Below are 14,774 nucleotides of genomic sequence, written 5' to 3' on the forward strand. Positions count from 1 at the left end.
TGACCAATATGTTATTGCATTTGTTACATTAATAGCTAGGAGGGCAATTCTGTTGAAGTGGAAAGATACGTCGGCTCCCACTCTGTTACAGTGGTTCTTCCAAGTGATGCTCTGTCTTAGTTTGGAGAAAATTAGAAGTTTAACCTTTGAAACTGTGTTTGATTTTGAGAAAAGAAGGGGTTCATTTTCTCGTTATTAACATTTGAGTTAATTGATAATTTTCTCCACGACCTAATTGTATTTTTTTTTCTCTTTGCTGGCGGTTTGATGGTTATCTTTAGAAGCTTTTTGTATGATGCATGGCTCCGGGGTTGAGTTCTTAATATTTTTTTTCCTCACTTTTCTTTGCTTTAGTGTTTTTTTCCCTTTTTTGGTGTCACCATATTTTTCAATCTTTAAAACAATGTTTTTTTTTCTTGACACATTGTAAGTGTTATTTACTTCGATGTACTCTTGTTATTTTGGACAATAATAATGAAAAGATTTGAATAGATCAGACTCAGCAGAAAGCAGCTGATTGGGCAATCGAGGTCGGGTGACCAAGCAGTCTGATTGGGCAATCGGAAATTGAATAGCTCAACAAACAAATAAAAAGAGGGGTAGCTCAAGCGGAGCGGCCAGTGAGTGAGTGGGGCCAGAGCAGCAGTGGAGCTTTGAGGCTTTGACTCGAGAGGTTTTGGCTAGCAGAGGCGGAGGACGAACTTGCTCCCAGTGGGTAAGGCCGGGTAAGGTCCTTTAATTAATCTAATTAACTTAGGAGTTGGTGATGGAGGCAGTAGATAGGACAGTCCAGTGCTCCGATTGTAGGATGTAGGAGTCAGGGACAGCACAGTTGTCTCTGATGACTACACCAGCAAGAGAAGCATCCTGCTTCAGCTCTTGTCAAACCGAGTTAGGGAACTGGAGCTGGATGAACTTCGGATCATTCGGGAAGCAGAGGCAGTAATAGATCGAAGTTTCAGGGAGGCAGTCTCCCCTAAAAGTCAGGAGACAGGTAACTAACTGGGTGACTGTCCGGAGAGGGAGGGGGAATAGACAGAGAGAGCAGAGCACCCCTGTGGCCGTTCCCATCAACAATAAGTTTACTGTTTTGGATATTGTTGGTGGAGATGACCTACCTGGGACAAGTTGTAGTGGTCGTGTCTCTGGCACAGTGACTGGCCCCTTTGCTGAGAAAGGAAGGAGGGAAAAGAGGAGAGCAGTAGTGATTGGAGATTCGATAGTTAGGGGGACAGATAAGAGGTTCTGTGGGAAAGATCGAGAATCCTGGATGGTGTGTTGCCTCCCTGGTGCCAGGGTCCGTGATATCTTGGATCGAGTTCTTGGTATTCTCAGGAAAGAGGGTGAGCAGTCAGCTGTGGTCCAAGTGGGGACCAATGACATAGATAGGAGTAGGGATGAGGTCCTGAAGAAGGAATATAGAGAGTTAATATTAAAGTTAAAAAGCAAGGGTGGGAATCTCAGGATTGCTGCCTGTGCCACGAGGCAGAGAGGGGAGGAACTGGAAGTCATGTCAGTTGAATGGGTGGCTGAAGAGTTAGTGCAGGGGACAGGGGTTCAGACTTCTGGAACATTGGGATCTCTTCTGGGAAAGGTCTGACCTGCACAAAGTGGACCGGCTGCACCTGAACTGGAAAGGGACCAATATCCTGGCGGCCAGGTTTGTTAGAGCTGTTGGAGAGGGTTTAAATTAGTTTGGCAGGGGGTGGGAGTCAGAATGTGAGAGCAGAGATTAGGGTACAAGGACAAGGGAATGATGCTATGTGTTCTGAGATGGTGAGGAAGGACAGGCAGGCGATAAAACATAAATGTAGCCACAAAGAGGTTGAAATGTGTCTATTTCAATGCTAAGAGTATTAGGAATAAAGTGGATGAACTTAGAGCATGGATCAGTATGTAGAGTTATGATACTGGCCGTTACTGAAACCTGGCTGGAGGAAGGACAGCATTGGCTGATGGAGGTACCGAGGTTGAGGTGTTTTAAAAGGAATAGGATGGGAGGTAGAAAGGGGGGGGGGGAGAGTAGCATTACTGGTCAGGGATAGTTTCACGTCTATAGAAAAGGGAGGACACTGCAGAGGGAGTGTCCATTGAGTCGGTGTGTGTTTAAGTCAGAAATAGGAAGGGAACAATCGCGTGTGCTGGGAGTAGTCTATATGCCCCCAAATAGCCCTCGGGACACCGAGGAGCAGATAAGCAGGCAGATTTTAGAATGGTGCAAGAAATACAGGGTTGTAGTTATGGGTGATTTCAACTTCCCTCATATTGATTGACACCACCTGACTGCAAGGGGGATAGATGAGGCTGAATTTGTCAGGTGTGTTCAAGAAGGATTCCCGATACAGTATGTGGACCGGCAGATGAGAGGAAAAGCCATACTAGGTCTAGTTCTAGGTAATGATCCTGATCAGGTGGCAGAGCATTTTGGTGAGAGTGACCTCAACTCCCTTAGCTTCAGCATTGCTATGGAAAAGGATAAAAACAGGCAATGGGAAAGTGCTTAACTGGGGAATGGCTAACTGAAGGAATGAGGCAGGAACTAGCGGGAGTAAATTGGAAACAGATGTTCAAAGGTGAAAGCACAGAAGTCATGTGGAGGAAGTTTAGGGAACACTTGTGCTGGGTTCAGGATAGGTTTGTCCCACTGAGGAAAGGAAAAAATGGTAGGAAAAGGGAGCCGTGGCTGACAAAACATGTGAGGCAACTCGTCAAGAGAAAGAAGAAAGCATATGTTAGATATAAGAAGCAGGAAGCAGGAGAGGCTCATGAGAAATTTGGGATAGCCAGGAAGGAGCTTAAGAAAGGATTTAGGAGAGCTTGAAGGGGGCATAAAAAGGCCTTGGCATCTAGGATTAAGGAAAACCCCAAGGTGTTCTATGCGAATGTGAAGAGCAACGATGACAAGAATGAAGATGGGGCCGCAAAAGGATAAAGAGGTCAACATGTGCCTGGAGGTGCAGGAGGTTGGAGAGTTCCTCAATGGATACTTTGCTTGAGTATTCATAAGTGAAAAGGATCTTGATCAGGGTGAGGTCGAAATAGAACAGGCCTGTGTGCTGGAGAATGTGGAGATTAAGGAAGAGGAAGTGTTGGATCTTCTTAAAAACCACAAATCCCCAGGTCCGGACGAGATATACCCCAGGTTGCTGTGGCAAGTAAGAGAAGAGATCGCTGGAGCAGTAGCTATGATCTTTGAATCCTCTTTGGCTGCACGGGAGGTGCTGGAGGATTGGAAAACGGCTAATGTAGTTTCCTTGTCAAAAAAGGTAACAAGAGAAACCTGGTGAGACCTGGTATAGACCGGAGAGTCTTACGTCGGTGGTCTGCAAACTATTGGAAAGGATTCTTAAGGATAGGATCTACGAGCATTTGGAGAAGTACAGTCTACTCAAGGAGAGTCAACATAGCTTTATGAAGGGAAGATCGTGCCTCACGGGCCCAATTGAGTTTTTTGAAGAGGTAACAAAATAAATTGATGAGGGTAGGGCGGTAGATGTCGTCTACATCGATTTTAACAAGGCATTTGACAAGGTACCCCGCGAAAGACTCATCCAGAAAGTCATGAGGCATGGGATCCGTGGATCCTTGCTGTTTGGATAAAAAAATGGTTACTGGAGGAAAGCAGGGGTTAGTTGTGGAAGGAAAGTATTCTGCTGGAGGTCTGTGACTAGTGGAGTGCTGCAAGGATCAGTCCTGGGACCCCTGCTCTTTGTGATGTTTATAAATGACCTGGATGAAGACGCAGGAGGATGGGTGAGTAAGTTTGTGGATGACACGAAGATTGGAGGAGTTGTGGATGGAGCTGTAGGTTGTCGAAGGTTACAAGAGGGTATGTACAGGATGCAGAGTTGGCCAGAATAGTGGCAGATGGAGTTCAATCCGATTAAGTGTGCGGTGATGCATTTTAGAAGGACAAACCAGAAGGCTGAGTACAGGGTTAATGGTCAGTTACTTAAGAGTGTGTATGAACAGAGGGACATTGGCGTTCAAATCTATTCATCCCTCACGGTCGCTGCACAGATTAATAGAATAGTTAAGAAGGCCTATGGGATGCTCGGCTTCTTTAATAGGGGGATTGAGTTCAAGAGTAGAGAGGTCATGTTGCAACTCTACTAAACTTTGGTGAGACTACACTTAAGGTATTATTTTCCATTCTGGTCACCTCATTATAGGAAGGATGTGGAAGGTATGGAGAGGGTGCAGAGGAGATTTACAAGGACATTGCCTGGATTGGAAAACAAGTGTTATGAGGCATGGTTAGCACAGCTGGAACTTTTTTCTTTGGAGCATAGAAGGATGAGAGGGGTCTTTATAGAGGTCTACATGATTATGAGAGGCATAGATAAGGTGCTGGCCAGTACCTGTTTCCCAGGGCACGAATAGCAAACACCAGAGGGCAGACATACACAGTTAAGTTAAGGGAGAGACGTTTATGGGCGACATCAGGGGTAATTTTTTTTTACACAGAGGGTTGTGAGTGCCTGGAATGACTTGCCAGGGATTGTGGTGGAGGCTAAAACATTAGGGGTATTTAAGAGCCTCTTGCACAGGCAAATGAATGAAAGAGATATATGGCTTGGCTTAAAATCGAGTGCCGAAGGGTCTGTATTGTGCTGTCATATCCTGGTGTCTAGTGTCATTTACAATCGGTGTCCACGTACTTGCCATTGGTGCCTGTTATTACCCTTGGAATTCCGGGGCTTAGTACTGATAAGTGCCCATACAATGGCTACTTTTCGTTGAAGCTGGCATTTATGGAAGCAGATGTTGGGGTAACTGAGACTATGGAAACGGATGGAACTTTTTTTATTCTTGTGAGAAGGTTCCAAGGAGCAAGCAAAGAGAGAAGTAGAGAGAACTTTTTGAACACCTTGTCCATTCACCATGTGTTCAGAGCTGCTTTTGAGAAGGTGCAAGTTCCTGCTAAGTAGGATGATGAGCGGAAAGGGGGAACAGTGAGGTGCATCCTGTCTCAACCTGTCATGTAACATTCTGGGAGCAGCTAGAGCGACCGGAAACCCTAAATTTGCTGAAATGTTCGAGGAATGGAAATGGAGATTAACTGATAACGTGTTGGAACGTGAAGACGCCTTTTCCACTGGCAGTTCTGAGTTTGATTTCTTAAAGAGTACTTGCCACGGTATTAGAGCAACCGAGGGCATCCCTTTCCTAGAGAGGTCTCGCCGATTGGTTCCAGCGGGGGTTCCTGACTTTCATCCGCAGCTGATGAAACAGAGGGAAGCTGAGTTTAGTCATGGAGCAGGAGCGCCTAAGACGCCGGGAGACCCGAGTGATAGACACGGGGAGAGACGGTCCAGTAGTCAGCTGGGTGACACGAGTGATAGAGACTGTCCAGGGGGTGATTTGATGCGCGAACCATTCAATCTCCTGAATTCCCCTGAGTAGAGACCCAGAACCAGCACATGCTTCTCGCATGACAAAGCTTTCAACCCGGGAATAATTTTCTAAACCACCTCTGAACCGTCTCCAGTGACAACACAACCTGTCTCAGACAAGGGGCTCCAAACTGCTCACAGTACTCAAGGTAAGGCCTCATCAGTGCATTTTAAACCCTGAAAATTCCATCGCTGCATCCATACTCCATTCCTCTGGAAATGATCGCCAACATCGCATTGGCCTTCCTCACCACTTTCGCAACATGCATATTCACCTTCAGGGGAATGCTGGACGAATAACGTTGAGTCCTTTTGCACCTCAGATTTTCCAATTTTCTCTATGATCAGAAAATAGTCTTCCATTTTATTTCTTCTGCTCAAGTGTAGCACCATACATTTCGTGCCTGTGTTTTATGTCTGCCACTTCTTTGCCCATTCTCCTCATCTTCCTCTGTCATTTTGTAGACTTTCTACTTACACCAGATTTCCTGCACCTCCACCTATCTTCATCTGGACCGCAAACCTGTCCGTATGATCGTCAATTCCAGCATCCAAGTCATTAACATATAAAATAAGAGTATTCATCCATCAGTTGTACTGTATCCTGCAGTTCTGTTATATATTATGCTACCTCAATTGCAACTCTCCACGTTTAATCTAATACGCTGATTTTGTCCAGATTTTATTTTTATAACTTTTGAAATCATATTTACTATCTGTATTAAGTATTTCAGCTTTACGTGAATAATTTCAAATCGTGCATATTCGATCCTCTGTCAATGTGTAATTCATCTGGTTGTCTCTGAGAGAGGTTAAATCTAAACAAACAGTGAGCTTCATAGTCGCCCTGGATTATTGTGTAAAATAACAATTAATATTGCTATTATCATTATTCTTTCACTTGACTTTGCACAGATTGCTGTATTGTACACATTGAGTGTTTTGACCGTCCTGTTAGTGCGGCCCTTCATGGATTTTATTGTGTTTCTTGGATGCCCGTAGGAATGTCAATCCCATTGCTGCAAATGGTGATATATGTATATAGATATGCTGTGATGCAACATTTACTTTCTGCTTTGAACTTCGAACCAATTGGGCCGAAGGCTATTTTCCATGCTGTACGACTTAAAATATCTGCATTGCAACGGAAAGTGAATATAATCCAGTCCGGAATGATCAATCCGATATTCCCAAATCCAGAAAGGTGTTCAACGCACGTTACTGATCTCCGCGGATTAAGAACGACTATGTAAAATGTCGTTTCAATATAGAAACCAACAACGTGTTTGAATGGCCCCAATGTCATTCTGTCCAAACAACAGCCACGGTTAAGAAGGTGACACAAACACTCTTCAACGAGGCCTCTTTCTCATCAAACGCTGCAGCCTGAATCCCATGTAACCCGTTGTTCTGCACTCTGTTGTGACTAAAACAAAATCTTTATCTTAATTGAGACTTTCTCATACTCCCAAACAGACTAGGCTTTGATCGCTGCAGTAAAATTACAGTGATTGCATTATAAATAACAGCACGTGAAAAACAGAGTATTTACCAGGAGTGGGGTTCGAACCCACGCGTTGGAGACCAGAACACTCGCGTTTACTAGGAAGTGACTTACTCGCCTTAAGTCTGGCGCCTCAGACCACTCGGCCACCCTGACAGCACCTGCACTACTGTCTCCACATGCCAGATAAACAGCTGTATTTCGGAATATTCTGAATGACTGCTTTGATGACAGGGTCTCAGATTGCCGAGCATGTGCGGAATCAGCGCGTACAGCATCACAGCACTGGAATTGTGCTGCACTCCGTTCAGGTCATCCTCCAGAGAAAGGATGACGCGGATTCGGAGAGTGTGCAGAAGAGCATCACCAAGATGCTACCTGAATTAGACGGTTTGTGCAATAGCGAAAGTTTGGGCAAACTTGTTCTCTTTCTCTGGAGCATCAGAAGTGAGGGGGAATCTAATAGACGTTTCTTAGATTTTGAGGCATAGAGAATGGTAGAGTACGCAGAAGTTATCTCCATTCCAGGGTTTACATGTCTTTAAACGATCCCCTCTTAGGGCATACAATTCAACTAAGAGGGGATCGTTTTAAACAAGATATGCCAACACCCTACCACTCTATGTCGGCAAGACCAAGGACTGATTGTTGTCCTCAGCAGAGGGAAAACCAGAGGTCCTTGAGCCAGTTCTCCTTGGAGGATCAGAGGTGGGACATGTCAGTAACATTAAATTGTTGGTATGACTCTTTCCTCTACTTTCTTAGGAGACTGCGGAGATTCAGCATGACATCAAAAACCTTGATGAGCTTCTATAGATGTGTCGTAGAGAGTATATTGTCTGTCTGCATCAAGACGTGGTACGGAAATACCGTACCTTTGAAGGAAAATCTTTAAAAAGTTAGTGAATTCGGCCCAGTCCATCACGGGAAATGCACTCCCAAACATTAAGCAGATCCACATAAAATGATGTAATCGGAAAACAGCATCCACCGTCAGAGGTCGTCACCATCCTGCCATGCTCTTTTTGCGCTGCTGTCATCGGGTAGATGGTACAGGAGCCTCAGGACTCGCACGGCCACGTTCAAAAACAGTTACTACCCATCAGCAATCAGACCTTTGATCAACAGGTGATAATGTACGCTCACATACCCATCCATTAAATAATCTGACAACCAATGATTTCACTTCAGAAACCTTTCTATATTGAATAGCTGAGTATGCCAGGAGGAGCTCAGCAGACCAGACAGCATCTGTGGAAAAGCGTAAGCAGTCGGCGTTTCGGGACGAGATGCTTCACCGTGATTTTGTTTTCTGAATAAATCACTCACTCAGAATTCGGTGTACGGTGATCTGTTGCAATACGATGAACAGTGACAAAAAACATAATCTTATCCTCCAACAGTTTTTCTAATCCACCTCAAAAACCCAGGGTTTGTTTGCAGAAATAACGTCGCCTCGATTGAATGCTTAAAGACAAATTTTGTCAGGAGTGGGATTCGAACCCACGACCCCAGATGGAGACCAGAACACTCCCGTTTGTCGGATGGACTTTCATTCCTTGAGTCTGGCGCCTTAGACCACTCGGCCACCCTGACAACTTTTGATGTGTGTTTGAGAACGGAATAAATGCCTGATTTGTAAGGAAAGTCATATCCACACAAACACATATATCATCCTGTCAATCGGAAATGAAAGCGAGAGTGTTACAGTTTGCTCAGATTAGGCAGTTTCTGTGGAGAGTGAAGCTGTAAAATATTACAATTCAAAGACTCGTGAGACGCGTCTCGGCAAGAATTTGGGAAGGACGTTTGTTGAAATGGATGAGAACGCTTGGAAGTCTCATCGCTTTCACATTTAGGGAAGCGGAGAAATAAACGTTTATAGACAGGACTGAATCTAAAAACTGGGTGGGAGTTGATCGCAACAATGTCAACAGAAACTGAACGCAGGAGGTTTTAATTATACCCGGCAACGCTGCTTTACAGATGGATGTTGGTAAGTAGACTACAAGGCTCAGTAATCTCATGATTTTGGGATAAAGCGAAGATGTGACAAGGTTCACAAGGAAATGAGACATCGTGCGGAAAGGCCGTTCGGTCTCCTGTGTCTGTTTCATCATTCCATCATGGATGAGTTATGACAGTCAGAATGTTGTTCAGGCTTGTATGTCAATGGAGGTGGAGAAATGGGGATTGTTTGTACTGTGGCCAGCCAGGACATTTCTAGGATACCTGCCCTCAGCGACCAAAAGGGAGTGCTCAGCAGCGAAAATGGAGGTGGAGAAATGGGGCTTGTTTGTATTGTGGCCAGCCAGGACATTTTCTAGGATGCCTGCCCTCAGCGACCAAAAGGGAGTGCTCAGCAGCGAAAATGGAGGTCCTGGTGAGCCGGACGATACTCCCTTCAGCTCGCAAGACACGGATTCAGAACCCCGCTACCGTGAATTACCAGCGACTGTCTCTATCCCTATCCGCTTTGGTGGATTCTTGTACCGAGTGCAATCTGCTGGACGCTGATATAGCCGCCCAGGCTGGAATACCTCGCGAGCCGCTAAGTACCCACCTGGAGGTCCGGGCTCTGGACGGAAAACTGCTGGCTCGGCTGACCCACAGTACGCCACCCCTGACCTTGATGCGATCCGGCAACCATCGGGAGGAGGTACGATTCAGTCTCATTCGTTCACCTCAAGCCCCGGGAGTTCTAGGGTATCCATAGCTGACCCAACACAATCCCCACATCGACTGGTCTACCGGGAGGATAGCCAAATGGAGCCAGTCTGACACGCCATCTGTCTGCGGTCAGCCCCATCTCCCAGCGACCCCACCTGTCCCGGAACACTTCGATTTGCCGCGAGTCTCCACAGAATACCATGGCCTGGGACCGGTATTCAGTAAACAACGGGCCCTTTCCTGCTTCCTCAGCGTCTATATGATTGTGACATCGAACTTCTCCCCGGGGCTTCGCTACCTACCACTCACCTTTTTAATCTATCCCGACCGGAGAGAGAGGCAATGGAGAAGAGCATCAGCGAGTCCCTCATGGCGGGCATTTTCAGACCTTCATCTTCCCCTGCAGGCGTGGGTTTCTTTTTTGTAGAAAAGAAGGGCTGGTCGTTTCATCCTTGTATTGATTACAGAGGCCTAAACAGTATAACAGTTAAGAACAAGTACACTCTACCCCACGTTAGTTCAGATTTGAGCCACTGCGCGGAGCCACCATTTTCTCAAAGCTGGACCTTCGTAACGCCTACCATCTCGTCAGGGTGAGGGAGGGAGACGAGTGGAAGACGGCCATTAATAAACCTCTGGACACTTCGAATATGTGGTCAGGCCGTTTGGCCTCACCAATGCTTCCGCCGTTTTTCAAGCCCTCATTAATGACGGACTGAGGGACTTTATCAATCGGTTTGTATGCGTTTACCTGGATGATATCCTGATATTTTCTGGCACCCCCCCCCCCCCTCAAGAACACGTTCACCTTCTCCGTCAAGTCCTCCAGAGACTGTGGGAGAACAAGTTATCTGTGAAGACGGAGAAATGTGAGTTCCACGTTCCTTCGGTCAGCTTCCTGGGAAGCATTGAGAGCGGGCAGGTGAGAGCAGACCCCGAGAAGATCCGGGCAGTGGAAGAATGGCCTAGGCCCACGATCCACAAACAACGTCAACAATTCCTGGGGTTTGCTAACTTCTACCGCCGATTTATCAGAGACTACAGTCGAGTGGCAGCCCCCTTTACCTCGCCTACTACCCCCTACTGTTGGGACTCCGAAGCTGACGGCGTTCACCGACATGAAGAGGCTCCCATCGTGGTCCATCCGGACCCAGCCAGTCAATTCACTGCCGAGGTGGACGCCTCTAACTCCGGGATAGGAGCGGTCCTGTCCCAAGGAGCAAGGTCGGACGAAAAGCTTCACCCCGGCGCCTTCTATTCCCGCCGACTCCCCACGCCGAGCGGAATTACGACGTGGGGAATCGGGAACTCCTGGCGGTCAGACTAGCCTCGGGAAGAATGGCGACACCGGCTGGAGGGGGCAGAACAGCCGTTTGTGGTTCATAAAAACCTGGGGTATATTCAGACTGCCGAACGTTTCAACTTCGACAGTTGGGCCGAATAATGCCGTTTGACTCCAATATGTCTCCAAGGAGGACACTTCCAGCGCAAGAAGTATCCTCCCACCATCCTGCGTGGTTGCCACCCTCACTTGGGAGATCGAGTCGAAAGTAAAAGAAGCCCAACGGGATGACTTCGACCCCGGCAATGGACTCGGTGATCGCCTGTATGTGCCCGTTTCAGTCAGGTCTCAGGTTCTGCAATGGGGGCACACGTCTCGGTTCGCCCGCCACCCCGGAGTAATCGGACCCAAGTTCAAGGGAGATGTCAGAGGTATATTTTTATACACAGAGAGTGGTGGGTGTGTGGAATGCACTACCAGGGACGGTGGTAGAGACGGGTACAATAGGGTCTTTTAAGAGAATCGTAGGTATATGGAGCTTAGGAAAATAGAGGACTATGTGGTAGGGTACTTGCAGGCAGTTACTAGAGTAGGTTACATGGTCGGAACAATGTATAATGAACGGTATTTTGCTGCAGATTTCTATGATTCTACGAAATTCACAGGAAATCTCTTCTCCCACCGAGTGGCGACAAATTGCAACAAAGAGAGTGAGAGGTAAACGGCAAGAAATAAATTTTTAAATACTGATATGGAACAGAACCATGGGCAGGGACCAGATGGGCCGAGTGTCCTGTCTAGTGTATATTGTGAGTGTGTTAGAGACACAGAATTTGATACAGAACCTTCACGGATCCACAGTATTAAACACCAGTCTAGTTCAAGGCTAACATCAGCAGAACAGACTCCTCCAATGCTCAGCGACCAGGGTTCAGTCCTGGATGCGATGAGCAGCTGCAAGAACTGCAGAATCTGACAGTAACAGTACCTCATGAACCTGCAGCTGCCTTCAGTCACCGTGATGGTTAAACATTTAACACTGAGCTGATTTCAACTTCCTCCCTGATGTGAAGTTGCTGGTGCTGCAGCAGCTGGGATGATTGAGTAAAACTCTTTGCTCACTCCGGACAGAAATGTGGCCTCTATTTATTGTGAACTCACCGGAGCATCACAAGGTGGGTTAACTGAATGAGTCTCCGCGCACACACGGAGCAGGTGAACGGCCGCTTCCCAGTGCGAAGCTGCTGGTGTATCTGCGATGGCCGACTGATTCCCTTCCAAAATGAGAGACAGTGAATGACGTCACATTGCTGTTATCGTCATGGCAATGTATCCAATCAGATCACGGACATGAACACGTGATCGGGCTCTCCTCGTAGCGAGTGGGCGCTGTCTTCTCCAGCATCTCGGCCTCCACATTCAAGGATCGATGGCATTCACACGCTGGTGAACTGACAGATACAGCGGAGATATCGTTCTGTTGTGTTTGTGATTCCCACACACACATCTTTTGACATTTCTACACTGTTAAAAGTTTACAGACCACGTCAGTGGGCGGAAGACAACATTTCAACTCAGATAATTTTAGTCTCCATGGTGCCTTCAGAAAAAAGCACTGTCACAGCTCAAAACCATTTGGAGGAACAAGATTTCATCTTCTAACTGGCTACAGTTCCGGCATCAGGGTCAATATCAAACTCTCTGCTTCCCTCTCTGTATCAAAATGGATCATTCCTCCCCTTCATCAGTCTGTGACTTGGCTCAGTTTGTTTATCGCCTTCGCATTCTGAGCATACACCACACACTCACTAAGATCACATTTTATTTACACGGCTGCGACTAGAGACGTTCTGATTATTGTGTCCCTCATGGCATCTGACTGTGGTAAACTCAGAGTCAGCAATGGTATTGATCCTCAGGAGTAGGTGATTAGGCTTTTTCATTGGAGATCGATAAACTGCCGGTAGTGTGTGGCTGGATGAGTAGCCCATTTTCAGACTGGGAGAAGGGAGCGTTTGGAGTTCCCCAGAGATCAGTCCCTGACCACAGTTGTTCACAGTTTAATGGCCTGGCAGAGGCAGCGAGATGTGAGATGTCCCAGTCTGCTGATGACAAAGGAAGACTGGAGTTGGGGGAGGGGAGGCTATTCAGATGCAATTTCGTAGCTTTGCAATCAGTACATAGTGCACTGTGGGGCTGCAGTGGCGGGTTCCATTGCTGGGATCAGTGTTCAGTCACTGTGGGCTATGAGGCTTTTGTGAATAAAGCACCGTTCTCCAATTTAGAATCTCAAGCCGCAGAGCAAGCTTATCGTGTGTATATATGCAGGTCTGTCGTTTCTATATTTACGTTGTAATTTATGGCATTGTGACAACTAGATGTAGCCGTCCACGACCACTCGATCCATGCCTTCTAATATTCTTTGTAAATTCTTTGTAAATTTGTCGCATCTAAAACAACGGAACCCCGAATATGGAGGTGAGGATGGGGTTCAAACGGAGAATTAGAGTGTTGTGCAATGGTCTCTGTCTCCCCTCGCAACACACACACACAGAAAGACACACACATAAACACATACGGTGCCTAAGATCTGTATGTGGTGAAACCTCTTTATCACCGGTGAGGCCGGACGTGCTTCGGGAGTCGGTTTGTTGAGTAGTTTTGCTCCATCTACAACAGGAACTTTTTCCGTAACTAACCTTTTTAAATGCACTTCTTGTTCCCAATTAGACATATCCGTACACGGACATTTGTACTACCACAATAAGGCCAACATCCGGTTGGGGAAGCAACACATCACATCTCAGATCCTGACAACATTTGCATCGACTTCTCGAAACTCTAGTAATTTCTGCTCTCTACTACTACTCTCCTTTTTCCGTTCCCCCTTTTGCCTAGCCGAAGACCCTCTTCCTTCTCTTTCTCCTATGGTCCACTCTCCAATCCTCACCTATCAGAATCCTTCTTCTTATCAGTTCTCCTTTTCCCCATCACCTCCTAGCTTCTCACTTCACCCTCACTCCCACACCACAGAAATTCCTCCACTCACCTGGCTTGACAAATCACTTTCCTGTTTATACTCCTTCATCACCCCTCAGCTTCTCTTTCTGCCTCATTCCTCCTTCTTTTCCAGTGCTGATGAAGTGTTTCTGCTGGAAACGTCGACACTTTACCCCTCTCCGGAGATGGTCACTCTCCTGAGGCGCTTATCCAGCATTTTGCGTGTCACTCCGGATCTCCAGCATCTTCAGGATCTCTGCGTTGGGACCTGGAAGTGCACATGAAAGAAATGCATATTCACTATTCACATCGCTTATATTTTATTGAGTGGGGCTAATAAAAAAAAATCGACAAAACCATCGGAGATAAATTGAAATCAATTAAAGTGGGGACCATTTACCCCTGAGGTTTAATCGAGTTTATCAGGGAGTGAGCGTTCGGTGGGGGGAGGTGTCTGTGGGTGGAACGCCTTCTTGACGAATCTCGTATTCCTATTGGTTGGTAGCCTAGATTGACATTATCTGATGCCAATGGAAGCAAAATATCGCGCAAGTCATTTGACGAGAGGTTCTCGTTGTCTGGGAGATGACAGGAGTACCGCTTGCCCCACGGACCGCGATGCTGCGGAAGCTCCGTGAGAGGGCACGTGTGCAGTAGGCGGGGCAGTGTAGTAGCGCAAAGAGCGATGGGGAGTCTGCAGGATGAGTGAATAGGAGCGAGAAACGCGTCTCCTCTTCCAGACCGTGTTGCCCAGCAACCGTTCGATTTCCCAGTCACTGCTGGGGTCCAGAATTCACACTGAAAACGGGATACAAATACACAATTAGTGCAATATTAATGTTATGCATGGCAAACTAAAAGCTTACATGTGCCTTCGCAAGCACTCATGCGATTGGTTTCCTCCAAATCAGTTGTCACCGAT

General features: G+C 46.7%; 1 non-coding gene across 1 annotated transcript; it reads right to left on the minus strand.

Annotated features, from left to right (window-relative positions):
- Positions 1 to 8,382: 8,382 nt before the first annotated feature.
- trnal-caa (transfer RNA leucine (anticodon CAA)) lies at positions 8,383 to 8,496 on the minus strand. Its single transcript has 2 exons — positions 8,459 to 8,496; positions 8,383 to 8,417 (listed from the first exon to the last, which is right to left on the minus strand). It is a non-coding gene; the product is annotated as a tRNA-Leu (tRNA).
- Positions 8,497 to 14,774: the final 6,278 nt, after the last annotated feature.

This window comes from Hemitrygon akajei, unplaced genomic scaffold (assembly GCF_048418815.1).
Source record: "Hemitrygon akajei unplaced genomic scaffold, sHemAka1.3 Scf000098, whole genome shotgun sequence".
In the NCBI taxonomy this organism is placed as follows: Eukaryota; Metazoa; Chordata; class Chondrichthyes; order Myliobatiformes; family Dasyatidae; genus Hemitrygon; species Hemitrygon akajei.